The sequence below is a fragment of the Heterocephalus glaber genome, unplaced genomic scaffold, assembly GCF_053883595.1.
Source record: "Heterocephalus glaber isolate CG9 unplaced genomic scaffold, H.glaber_assembly_v1.0 deba00000122, whole genome shotgun sequence".
NCBI lineage: Eukaryota > Metazoa > Chordata > Mammalia > Rodentia > Bathyergidae > Heterocephalus > Heterocephalus glaber.
In genome coordinates this window covers 28351377-28365704 of record NW_028258138.1, presented here as the reverse complement: position 1 = coordinate 28365704, position 14328 = coordinate 28351377, and positions in this window count along the sequence as shown.

Genomic DNA, 14328 nt, shown 5'->3' with positions numbered 1-14328 from the left:
AAACCGCTGAGTTTTGCACAGTTCTAACTGAAAATGCTGAGGCAGTAAATGTTATTAAAAATGCTTCTGTGAAAAATCAATCCAATCTTATTTTGAAAATGAATATTTATTTTGTGGAATGGAATAGAAAGACCTAACATGACATGAAAAGAGTTTATTGTTTAATATGTTTTTAAAAGTGCACTGCAGGAAAATGTCCAGCATATTTGAGCCAACAGAAATATGATTACTGAATGTCTTTTCTTATTACATTTTAGCCTTTTATTAAATACGAATTGTGGTATGTTATTATGTATTATAAAGACGTAATACTGAATCCAGCAGAGTCTCTGAGAACCACAGGGCCCACATCCATCCTAGGGTCAATCAACTGAGTTTATGAGAATGAAATAGTCCCAATTTGGGGTCATATAGTACTCTCTTAGTGTTTTTTAAGTGAATGCATTTTATAAGGGAGAGAACTGAGGCTAGACAGTCAGGAAGCCTGGGTTAAAATTAGTTTAGTTTCCTACTCAACAAGTCATGCCACCAACCTCATGGAGTATATCTGGATTCTATCACTTAGAAATTTGTTTTGGTTCAAGTAACAAAATAGCCAAGTCATAATAGATTTAACAAACAGATGCAGTCATGGGTATGTGTTGACATGATTATACCTTGGTCTTAACTAGTATTTGTGGTAATGCTAGTATAAACATAATTACTGCACAGCAAATTGTATAAAGTGTAGCACATACACTTTATACATATAGTATGTGCTTTACATATAGTACCTAGTAATTTTAAGTGGAAATAAACAGCTATGCTACTGTTTCATTTATTTGCCATACTATTTATCATTATCTTAGAGTATGTTTTACCTGCTTATTTAATAGTTTACTATAAAAGAATATGCTGTGATATGTCAACAGCCTCTCATGTTTACTTTGATCAAAAGGCAGAAAGCCACCACATTAAGTAATTGACCCACACCATCTAGGTTACTGTAATTACATGCACTGTATGATGTTTACACAACAACACAATTTCTTAACATTGTACTTTTCAGAATTTGTCTCCATCATTATATGATGGGTAACTATATTTATTGTCTTATATTACTTGGAAAAGAGCTCAGAATAGGCTGGCAAATTACCTCAGTAGTGGTATACAGGGCCTAGGATATTTCTGTTATTCTATTTCCCATCCTTATTTGGCTTTTCACTCATGATGAAAAAAAATAATGTCTTAATTTCTCTTCTACTGCTATAACAAAATATTTTGAACTGAGTAAATTATAAAGAAATGGAAGGAAAAGAAAAGGAAAGAAAAAAATTTATTTCTTCGGTTCTGGAGGCTGGGAAGTGGAGTTTTTATGCTGTATCATGCATGGTAGAAGAAAAAAGGAGCATTCAGGAGACAAGAGAAGAAATTGGATGACTTCATGCAAGTGCACCTTGGAGCAAGCTTTGAATAGAGAAACATGGAAACACTGAGAGGCTGGCAAAAATGTTCCATCTTTCTTAAGGCTTCAACTAAAAACTTGCATTCTTACACTGGCTCACATTCTATTGTTCAGAGTAAGTTATATAGCCAAGATTAAATAATATAGGGTAAGGACAGATACTTTACAAATAGTTGTATGATCTATAAAATTAAATGACCAGGGGTATAAAAGATCCCAGTGCAACCAAAGAAAGTTGCAAATGCAGAGGCTGCATCCATTTCTCCCTAGACACAAGCTTTAAAACACATGTGTATTCTTGGGTAGCCAGATGAATAACTTACTGTAAAAATTTGGTACTTAAGTTTCAGTAAGGGAGGTGGAGTATGTGAATAGTACATTACCAAAATGTGAGATAAGGAAATGAGTGTTTCTCTGAGTGATTAGATGTCAGCCAGCCCTTTTAAAAATCTACATTTTAATATTATACATTATTAATCTCTACAATAAAGTTGTATGATTTTCCAACATGTAATCTATTGTATCCCAATCAATAAATAATATATAAATCAGTGAATAAAATAAATGCATGTAAAATGATTTTATTTTATTTAGCTTGGTTACCTTAGAATTTCATTTTTACAATAATTATTGTAGGCTATAAGAAATCTTTGGAAAGACAGGATCTTTTAAACTAAATTAAAGTGATTCTCCCTACATCATGTGTTCCATCTTTGAAAAGAAATGAAGGAAGAAAGTTTTAAGGAATCAAAAAGACCAAAAGTGAGCCAGAGGCCTGCTCAGATATCATCAGTAAGTTCATGCCAGCCCCACCCACAAGCCCCCTTGAACAACAGCCCAGTGCAAGGATCCAGAAGGCCATCATTCTGACCCCAGGAATATGTGCAGTGGTGAACAGTAGAGAGAAGCCCTCTCCAAGATTTGTTGAGAATTGAAGCCCACTGGGAGAGCAAAGTGTCATCTCAATAAAGGGGCAGGAGATTGCAGTCGTTAAAATGGGAAGACACATAAACAAGACTCAAAACCAGACTTTCAGATCATCAAAGGCAACCCCAAGAGGCAATGAGATGAAACAATCTGAAACTCAACCACTTGGACTACCTGAATCGGCAATGAAAAATATCTGGAAAAAATAAAATCAAAAAATCATTTCTCAGATAGCAACAGAGATGATGTCCATAGTGAAATACATGATTAATAACTATAGTGCAGACATAGATTAAAAAAAAATAGAGGAGCTGAGTAACATGATAGAATCCCAGCATAGGAAACAAATGGAATCCATAAAACAGAAAAAGGACAAAAGTACAGGTAATTAACTATAAATTCTATTATATGCTAAAGTAATTAACTACTACCTAAATCTAGATAAAGCTTTTCCCAAATAAGTGATATTATTGTTGCTAATTCAGAAAAATCCCTAAATTATTTGAAATAAGCCATTCCCACAAGCACAATTGGTTCTCTGTCATTGTAGCCTATTTCTATATTCAAGTCTTTGGCTTTCTTTTCCTTTAATGTTTAGGAGTAAAAATATAGCAACATACAGTATTTATATAATCTGCATTCAACTTCTTAGAAATGTTGGCAAAGATGGCTTCTGTATCTCAGAGCATTATTCGGTTGGTCAAAGTAAGTCATAGAGTGACTAAAACTGTCTAAGGGGACAATATATCTTTTACATAGTTCTTCTTTTTAGACTTTCTTCAGAAAATATACTGTGGAGATAAAAGCAGTATTTACAACAATGAAATAATTTCAACCTTCATAACAATGATAAAATATAACTACTGTTCTTGCCCTTTGGCATCATGTGGTATAAGTAACACCAACTAGTCTGAATATGTAGCAAACCAATGATATGGGTCATGTTTTCAAGTTTAATAGAATGTAGTCTTTTCTCATTATCTTATCATCTTTGGAGCACATTTCTAATTTTATGGTTATTTTATATATTTGTACATTTCATTTTTACTCATAAGTTCTATGATCTTTTCTCATTAGTTTTAAAAAATTACTTAGGCATCTTTTCATAAAGAGACACATTCCAGGAAACCATCTCTACTCTATGCATTGTGCAACACCTTTAATTTTGCCCTGATTCAAGTTGCTTTGTTTAAAGTGTTTGGTGATATTTTGTCATTCACTAGCCCACTCATAATGAAGTAAGTTGAAAGTTTATATTTCCCTCATTTTAGGTAAATAATAATCAAGTGTTCCATTATAAATATTCTCCTAGAAAAGAATAATAAAGTAGTCAGGGTTTTTGGCAAATTTTATTTAGAATATGGACATTCTGTTAAGGGTTGTCTGTCATATGAGCATGAATTATGTTACTTAATATTTACTGAAGCCAACCATGTATCAAGCAATATTCTAACATCTTTATATTAATTGTGTTAAGTCTGAATTCTCCAGAGTATAGATTCATGAGAGAAACTTCTGATGACAATTGGTTCATGCAATTATGGAGAACAAGTAGTGCCATGATCTACTGTCAGTAAGCTGGAGACCAGGAGAACCAGGGGTGTAACTGAATCCAAATGTGAAGGTCCAAGAGCCTGGAGCCATGACATCCAACAAAGGACAGGATAGGAATGTCTCAACTCCAACTAAGTGAGTAAATTTGCCCTTTTTACACCATTTTTTCTAGCCTGACTCTCAGCTGTTTGGATAGCATAATATGTTCTCCAATCTTTATTTAATCTATGAATTAGCATGCTAATTTCTTCCAAAAAGTCCCTCACAGAACTAGTGTCTTATCAGTTATCTGGATATTTCTTCATTGAGGCAAGTTGATACATAAAATGAACCATCACATAAATTATCTTATTTAATCTTTACAATGAAGAAGGATTTAATCAGCAACGAAGTAGGATGATTACAATGTAGAAACAGATAGAGATTTAACTAATTTGGTGAGCCAAAATAGATAAAAAGTATTAGAGTAGTGATTTCTGGAATATTTTTTCATATGTATGTTTAAAAAGAAGTGATAGAGTCTTTCATTTTGTTTTTTTCAGCTGTGACCTTTTGCAAATTAAACTTTATCAACCAGGATGACTATATATATATATGTATATATATACATATATATACATATATATACACATATATATACATATATAAAAACATATATAATATGTATTATATATTGTGTAAAATATAAAATATATAATATATAGCATATTATATAAGATATATAGTAACATGTATTACTACTAATTATATTGTATGTTTGTGTGTGTGTGACTTGAAACATTTCTATAATATCTATCTGGAAGGGCTTAAAGGCAATGAAACTGAGTCCTTTCCTGTTTATCATTTTTATCGAGGCGTCATGATCTTACCTCCAATTGTCATGGAGGTCATGTCAATCGTCAAACATACAAAGAAACATTTATTATTTGTCTGTGAATATAGTTTCAATATTGAAAATGTTTAATATTTCCAATTTATTATAGTTTTAAAAAACTATAATTTCTAGCATTTAGTAATTTAATTTATGAAAATGATTATGAGTTACCTAAATCCCAGATAATATCTAGGCACCTACTTTGTGTCAAACATTGTTCAAGGTAGACTGTGAAAACCATAAAATTTTTTTAAAAGTCTATCTTTGACCCTTAGATGGAAAGATAAAGTATAAAAAATAGGAAATATAGACTATACTAAGAGATAATCAGTGCCTAGGGTAAAAGGAAAACAAGGAAGAAACTGAAAATTTTTATTTCATGTAAAGTGGCTAAAGAAAACATGGATGATGAGGTGGCATTTCTACAAAATCCTGAAAGAAACCAGAAAGCCAAGACGATGGGTATTATAGTTAAAGAAAGGCAAAAGCAATGGGCTAGGAGTATACTTGGTATCTCTGAGGGCCAGAAGGAGGCAAGGGAGGCTAGAGCAGAGGAGCTGAGAGGAAAAGTGATGAAATTGGAGCATGAAGGTCCAGAGGGAGAGACCTTTTACTGCTTATGGACTATAATGAGCATATTGTCTATTATTACAAGTTAGTAGGGGAGGCTTGGAAGATTTCAAGGAGAAAATGATATGATTCAACTCAAATTTTATCACTCTATTTTTTAGAGAATAAAGAAGAGCAGGAATGGGAGGAGTGCAGGTTAATGTCTACTGAGTTAATCCAAGCAAAAGCCAATAGTGGCTTGGTGATGAAGGTTAAGAAGAGCAGTCAGTTTCTGGCCTTGTTTCAAATTTGATGCTAACTGGATATACTGACAGGCTGAATATAGGTTTTTTTTTTTTAATTGTTTGCTTGCTTATGTCGAAAGGTTACAGAGTCAATATACCTAAAAGTGAAAACTCAGAAAAGACTAAAATGGGGAATGAAGCTTGCTTTTGAACTTTCTAAATTTAAAGTATCTCTTAGATATTGTGCAAGAAAGAATTAACGTTGCGGACTTGACTGGAATTTCAAGTGGTCATTGGCTGAAATCTGCAACATGGATTTCCAGAGGGTGCCCACTGCCCTGAATAATAGGGGCTCAACATATCCAAACTGTTTGAACAATCAAAAGAGTTCATACTGACACCTGCAAAAAGCCCCAGATACTGTCTTTCTAAGGACGTTGCCTGGTAGATAGCATTTCACTCATGTTGGGACAAGTAGTTTCTGGGGAGAGTTGTGTCCTTTGTGAACCCACTGGGAGAAAAATATTGAAATCTCATGCCTCCTTTCCTTCTGACTTCATCCATGTTACTTTTGTGTTTGCTGATTTGGCTTTGTATGTCCTTTCACCATAACAAAATCATAGCCTATGACTATATTTCAAGTCCTGTAAGTTCACCTAATGAATTATTGAGTGATCTTGAGGATTCTTGACACAGCAATTTAGATTAAAAGGTTGCACAAGCAATCGTATGAGTCTGCAGTTAGGAAACATAGAGGCCAAAGTGATAAATTGGGATTGTCCTGGATTGAACAGGTATGTCAAGATATGTTTCTGGAAGATAAAACTATAGCATAAGGAAAATAAAGATGTCCACAGAAAAAACCTTCAGCTAGCTCAGTGTGTAACATTGGTAAAGGTGGAGAAATCTATGAAAGGATATTGAGAAAGAGGGGCTAGTGGAGGCACTAGACAACCAAATAAAGAATGGCATCAAGAAACTCCAAAACGAGAATGTTTATTGCTGTCAGAAAACTGCTTCTGTCATTTTTTACCCCTAAGTCTGCTTGGCTTCCTTGCCTATTGAAGTATAAGGCAAATGTCCCATGGGTAAAACCTTCAGGCACACATGAGATTGCAGATCTCGCCCTTCCTCTGCCTCTGTCTCTCACTTCAGTTTATCCCAGGAGTCACTGTAGGGCTATTTTCTGTGAAATGAGAAAGGTCATTGATGGGAGGCCTTAAGCAACATCTTTTTCCTGCCCTGCTCTGGTAATCTAATGCTGCAAAATTAACCACATCAAAACTCAATGACAATTATATTACATTTACAATTTAGGGTGTTGGAACTTTAGACAAAGATTGCTTTTCTCTGCTTTATCATGACTGGGGTCACAGCTGAGTCCCTTGAAGAGCTGGAGATACCCGCAGCAGCACACATGGTGACATGTGTCTGACATCATGGTTCTGACTACGGTTGGGTTCCCTTGGTTCTTCACCCTGTGTGCTGGTGCTGAAAGGTCAGATGTAACTGTGTAACTTCTCAACATAGATGTCTGAGCTAAGGTGACTAGAAATGTCTAAATCTCTCTCTCCCTCAGTCTCTCCCCGCCCCCACACACACATACACACTCGCGTGCACGCTCATCCTCATTCTCTCTCCACACCCTCCTTCACGCACACATACACATCCCTATGCATATGTCAGTCTCTGTCTCACAAACTTATTCTGTGTGTCTGTGTGTCTCTGTATCTGTATCTCTCTGTGTCTCTGTCTCTGTCTGTCTGTCTGTCTGTGTCTCTCTCTGTCCCTAACACCCTCTCTCTCTCTTCCTGTGTGTATATATCTGACTGTCTCTTTCCCCCTACACACAATCCCTGTGTATGAGCCTGTCTGTTTTTCTGTCTCTCTCTCTCATTTTGTGTGGATTTGTCTGTCTGTCACTCCTCTATCCACAGCCTCTTGGAATGCTTAGCTTGAACTTGGAAACCAAGAAGTCTTTTAGTATGTTTCTTTTGGAAAACTAATGTAGCATCCCGATGGATGGCATCTGATAGCAATCAATTAAGAAATATAGAACCTACTATGCAATGAATGAGTTTTTAAATTTAGTGCTCTTTCAGAAAAATTTAGATATAATCTTATCTAATTGTGTATGGTTTTCTTCTGGTTATGACAACCTACAGATTCACTCAAAATGTCTATCTACAATAACAGGTATTTTTGCATCTCCTGAGTTCACAATGAAAAATGTATAATTACAAAGTATCTAATATTAGACCTTTTACCTGTGAAATAGAAGGGACTACTTAGAGCAATAACTGTGAACCTGCAAAATAAATGACATGCCAATTTATTGTATTGTACAGCACATGTTCAAATTATCATCACCATTATGCATATGTAATCTTTTAAAATTGTTATTTTCAGTCACATAGATCCAGTTTAAAAATAGAAGGTAAGACTGACTATAAAATGTTAAGTGTACATCAGGCATTCTGAATTCTAATCAACAAGTATAGTTTAGGGACAAGCAAGATTGTTAAGATTAAACCATCCACATTTTATTTCTGATCACGAGCACTGACTCTAATCATTAGGATGATTTGGTCACCAAGATTGCGGAAATGCAGAAAGGTAGGAGAAAGAAAAATTAGATATGGATAAAATTAACAATCAAAATAAGATTATAGAAGGCATCTCTGTATCCTCTTAGAGATTCTCTAAGTATATTCTGATTGCCCTGTTCCCCTACATTTGGCAAAATGCATTACTTTGAAAAAAAAAAAGCTTCAAATATCTCTGTCTCAACTTTTCTGCTGTCGATCCAGAAAAGTTAAGAATTTGATGAAATTACCATGTGAAAATCAAAAAATAATCTCTTGCCCACAAGCCTTTGAAAAACACTTGATTTTATTTATTTTAGATTAGAAAAGGAGTAGGGCATGGTGGTGCATGCCTGTAATCCCAGCACTCAGGAGGCTGGGGCAGGAGGATTGCTGTGATTTTGCTGACAGCCTTGGTTACATGGTGAGTTTAAGGCCAGTCTAAATGACATAACTACAATTATCTCAAAAAAAATGTTTTTAAAGAAAGAAAAGAAAAGAATACCAAATTGGACACTCAGAAAGAAAGAGCATATAAGGTTGTGCGTGCAAGTGTGTGTATGTGTGTGTAATTATAATACTTAACTATTATAAGCATGTACTTCAGATGTTTAACATTTTTCTCTTTTCTCAATTTTTTATGACATTTAGGCAAATGATTATTTTTTATGAACACAGCTTAGATTTTTCCTACAATGGTACTTTTTGTTGTAGTCTTTTCACAAACCCTGATCTTTTAGCAATATTAATGTTTTAACACACTCACCTCAGCAAAATTTAAAACAGTTATAGTTGGACTGATTTACAAAAAGGTAAAAAATTCAAAGAATTTCTAATTTGTAAATGAAGTGCTCTCTTATATTTGTAAAATGAGGGAACTAGAAAAACAGTGGAGTATATTAACAGTTCCTAAAATGTGATTTGCACATGCATTTGTTTTGCTTTAAAAGAACCTTAACTCATCATCTTTGGTTGCACTAATTTGCCTACAAGATCCTCTTCTCCTATAGTGCCTACAACTTTCAGTCAACCCCAATGCATGAAACTAAATAATAATCTCTGTCTATTATTATGTCATTTAACTCCTCAGAAAGAGAAACCAGGAAGGCATGGTGGTGCACACCTGTAATCCCAGTACTCAGGAGGCTGAGGCAGGAGGATCGTCAGGAGTTCAAGACCAGCCTTGGCTACATAGGGTAATCAATGCCAGCCAGAGAGAGAGAGAGAATGAAATTGAATGTTTTCATAATTGTCAATATTGTGTACAGATATAATTTCCTCATTTCACAATCATTCTCTTTGCCTTGTTCCTCTCCTTCTTCCATTTTTTCATGCAATAAAGAAACTTATCTGCTTTGTCTGCTTCTCCTAAATCCTAAACCAAAAAATCTTGACTGATCCTTATCCCAGAAAAACCCTAAAATTTACTTTTTTTAAAGTATAATTTTGAACACTGCCTCTTTACCATACAGAGCCTCTTATTTATATCATAATTACAAACAAAGAGTTTCCTCCCTGCCTTAGAATAATGCAATAACCAGTTATTTCATCAACAAGTGTGGGTTTTTTTCTTACTTTGTACTCCTCTGAAAACTGCAGGATTTTCAAGATTTGGACTAGAATCTTATTCATCTGCTGTGTCTTGATCATCTAGGATAATAACTTTTATGAATTTTTATAATTTTATATTAGATGACTCCATAAATGAATGAATGAATAAACCTCTGACTTCAAGAAACTGGACATGTTAGCATATTTAATAGATATGTAGAATTAAATACAGATTTCTTAGATCAGATGAGCAAGAAGTGTTTATATATAGTTGAAGTCAAATGAAATCTTGAAATGTTCTTTGACAGAACTATAGAATTTGTGTATGAGATGTGATCAAAATACATGGTGAGCTGGGGATTTAGCTCAGTGGTTTCACCACCTGCTGTGCAAGCACAAGCACCCGAGTTTGATCCCCGGTACCAAAAAAAAAAAAAAAACCAACAACAAAATACATGGTGAACACTTACATGGTAAAAATTTTACTGTAGTAAAAAACATATTGTGGAAGTCACACGGAACACACCGAATCAGCCCGATGCAGACAGGCAGGTCTGTGCATGCCCTACAGAGGTCCTGAGTAGCGCGGAACACACAGAATCAGCCCGTAACCCAGCAACAAACACTGGACCCTCATCTCGCTCCTCTCTACAGACACCTGGTTCCACACTACAAAGACGCAGAGGACACCGGACCACCAGACCACGGTACTGAGTCCCGCTGCTCCCGGCCGAGAGGTAGGGGCTTCTGAGCCACAATCCCACTGCTCCTGGCCCAGAGGAAGGGGCTTCCCGGCCACCAACCCTCCCGCTGCTCCCAGCCCACAGGAAAGGGCTTTTGGGCTACCATCCCTACTGATGCTCCCGGACCCTGTCCCACCTCTCCCAGCTCAAAGGAAATCCGTGCAGGCACCAACATACCTCCCCCGCACCAATTGAAATGAGAAAACATGTAAATAAGTCTCAAAACCAGACTTCCAGATCACCTACAGCAACCCCAAAGGGAAATGAGATGGAACACTCTGATACTCAAACACCTGGACCCACTGAACTAGCAACAAAAGGGGATCTGGAAAAAATGAAATCAGAAATAATTTCTCAGATAACAGGAGAAATTGTGCCCCTAGTGCAAGACATGATTAATAAATCTAGAGAGGAGTTCAGGAACATGATGGAATCCCAACAGATGAAACAAATGGAATCCATAAAACAGATGCAAATAGATTTCCAGGACATGAAAAACTCCACTGAAAGTCTACACAGCAGAATGAGCCAATGTGAGGACAGAATTTCAGATATAGAAGATAAGATTGCAATTAGTGACCAGGAAAAGAAAAATTGCTTCAAAATTATAAGGGAACATGAGAAATCAATCCAGCAGCTGCTAGATGATGCAAAGAAGAATAACATAAGACTGATTGGAGTCAATGAAGAAACAGGAGAGAGTGCAGATGGCATAAAAAAATCTCATCACAGAAATAATAGTAGAAAACTTCCCAAGCAGGGGAAAAGAGCTTGACATACAGATAAGTGAGGCATATAGGACTCCAAATAGCCTTGATCAAAAAAAATCTACACATAGGCATATAATTGTTAAGATTCCAGAAACTCAACAGAAGAACAAAGTTCTACAAGCAGTTTGAGAAAAGAAACAAATCACATACAAAGGAAAGCCCATCAGAATCACAGCAGACTTCTCAACACAAACCATCAAAGCAAGAAGAGCTTGGAGTGACATATTCCAAACCCTAAAAGAAAACAGCTTCCAACCCAGATTGATGTAACCTGCAAAACTATCTTTCAAAATTGATGGAGAAATAAGATACTTTCATGACAAAGAGCACCTTAGAAACTTTGTGAATATCAAACCAGCATTCCAAAGAATTTTACTCAATATCCTAGGAACAGACATTGAGGATCACAACACCAGAAAGCAAAGCAGAATGAACCCATCTGGCATGACAAGAAATTAAATGTAAAGGGGGAGAACCCAAGAAAAGAAAAAGTCATGGCAATGACAAGTCAATACATTTCAGTTATAACCATCAACATTAATGGTCTCAATTCACCAATCAAAAGAAATAGACTGGCAGAATGGGTCAAGAAGCAAAATCCAACAATATGCTGCATACAAGAAACACACTTCATTCAAAAGAAAACTCATAGACTGAAAGTTAAAGGGTGGAAAACAATACTGCATGTGACAGGAACCCGAAAAAAAGCAGGAGTAGCTATCCTCTTGGCAGATCAAGTAGATTTCAAACCAACACTGATTAAGAGAGATGAAGAAAGACACTACATCCTTGTAAAGGGAAGAATCCAAGAGGAAGAGATGACAATCATAAATATCTATGCACCAAACACTAGTGCGCTCAACTATATAAAACAAATACTGACGGACATGAAAAGTCATATATGCACTAATACAATTGTAGTGGGGGACCTCAACACCACACTGTCACAAATAGATCAACTAGACAAAAAAAAAATAGGTAATGAAATACTAGAACTCAATTGAACTCTTGAACAAATGAACTTAACAGATATTTACAGAGTCTTCCACCCCACAAAATCAGAATACACATTCTTCTCAGATGCACACGGGTCATTCTCAAAAATAGACCACATACTCACACATAGAATATTTTTAAGTAAGTGCAAAGGAATTGAAGTTATCCCCTGTATATTATCAAACCATAGTGTGATGAAATTGGAGATCCATAGCAAAAGAAACTCAAAAAATTTCCTAAACACATGGAAATCAAACAACTCACTTCTGAATAACCAATGGGTCACAGAGGAAATTAAAGAAGAAATCAGACAGTTCCTTCAATTAAATGACAATGACAATACAACACATCGCAATCTATGGGACACAATGAAAGCAGTCTAAGAGGGAAATTCATGGCAGTGAATAGACATATTAGGAAAACAAAATGAGCCAAATTAAACAACCTGATGCTGAACCTCAAGCTTCTAGAAAAAGAAGAACAGTATAACCCCAGAGCTCATACAAGGGAGGAAAGTATAAAGATCAGAGGAGAAATCAATGCAATGAAGACTAAGAGAACGATACAAAAAAATCAATGAAGCCAAGAGTTGGTTCTTCAAAAGAATCAACAAAATTGATAAACCCTTAGCCAACCTTGTCAGAAAAAGGAAAGAAAAGGCCCAAATCCATGCAATTACGAATGAAAAGGGTGAAATGAAAATAGATCCAGTAGAAATCCAGAGGATCATCAATACCTACTTCGAGAACCTATACACCAATAAGATGGACAACACAGAAGAAATGGACAGATTCCTAGATACATATGAATTACCAAAGTTGAATGAAGAAGACCTAAAAATTCTAAACAACCCAATATCAACCAATGAAATTGAAAATGTAATTAAAAACCTATCAACTAAGAAAAGCCTGGGCCCTGATGTCTTCACTGCTGAATTCTACAAGACATTTAGAGAGGAACTGCTGCCACTGCTGTTTAAACTCTTCAATGAAATTGAAAGGGAAGCAATACTCCCAAATTCATTCCTGGAAGCAAGCATCACCTTGATCCCCAAAGCAGAGAAAGACCCAACCAAAAAGGAGAACTATAGGCCAATCTCACTAATGAACATAGATGCAAAAATCCTTAATAAGATAATGGCAAACAGAATGCAGAAGATCATCAAGAAGATCATACACCCTGATCAAGTGGGATTCATCCCAGGGATGCAGGGATGGTTCAATATATGCAAATCAATCAATGTAATACACTATATCAATAGAGCCAAGGACAAAAACTATATGATTATCTCCATAGATGCAGAAAAAGCATTTGACAAAATCCAACATGCATTTATGATAAAAACCCTACAAAAAATTGGAATAGATGGTCTCTACCTCAAACTGATAGAAGCCCCCTATGAAAAACCAACAGCCAATATCATACTAAATGGTCAAAAACTGAAATCCTTCACACTAAAATCAGGAACAAGACAAGGATGTCCACTATCACCACTCTTGTTCAATATATTTCTGGAAACATTAGCCATGGCAATTAGACAAGAGAAATAAATAAAAGGAATAAAGATAGGAAATGAAGAAGTCAAAGTGTCATTATTTGCAGATGACATGATACTCTATATAGAAGACCCCAAGAACTCCACCAAAAGTCTTCTAGACTTAATAACCAAATCCAGTCAAGTAGCTGGTTACAAGGTCAACACACAAAAATCAATAGCTTTCCTCTACACCAATGACAGACTCACTGAGAGAGAAATAGGGCAAATAATTCCTTTCACAATAACATCTAAAAACCTGAAATACCTAGGAATCAAGCTAATGAAAGAAATCAAAGATCTCTTCTCTGAAAACTATGGCACTCTGAAAAGAGAGATTGAAGATGATATCAGAAAATGGACAGACATCCCCTGTTCCTGGGTAGGAAGGATTTATATAGTGAAAATGGCCATACTTCCAAAACTGCTATACAGATTTAATGCAATTCCAATTGAGATTCCAGCAGCATACTTCATGGACCTTGAGAAAACAATCCAAAAGTTCATTTGGAATAAGAAGAGACCCAGAATAGCAAAAGCAATTCTAGGTAACAGA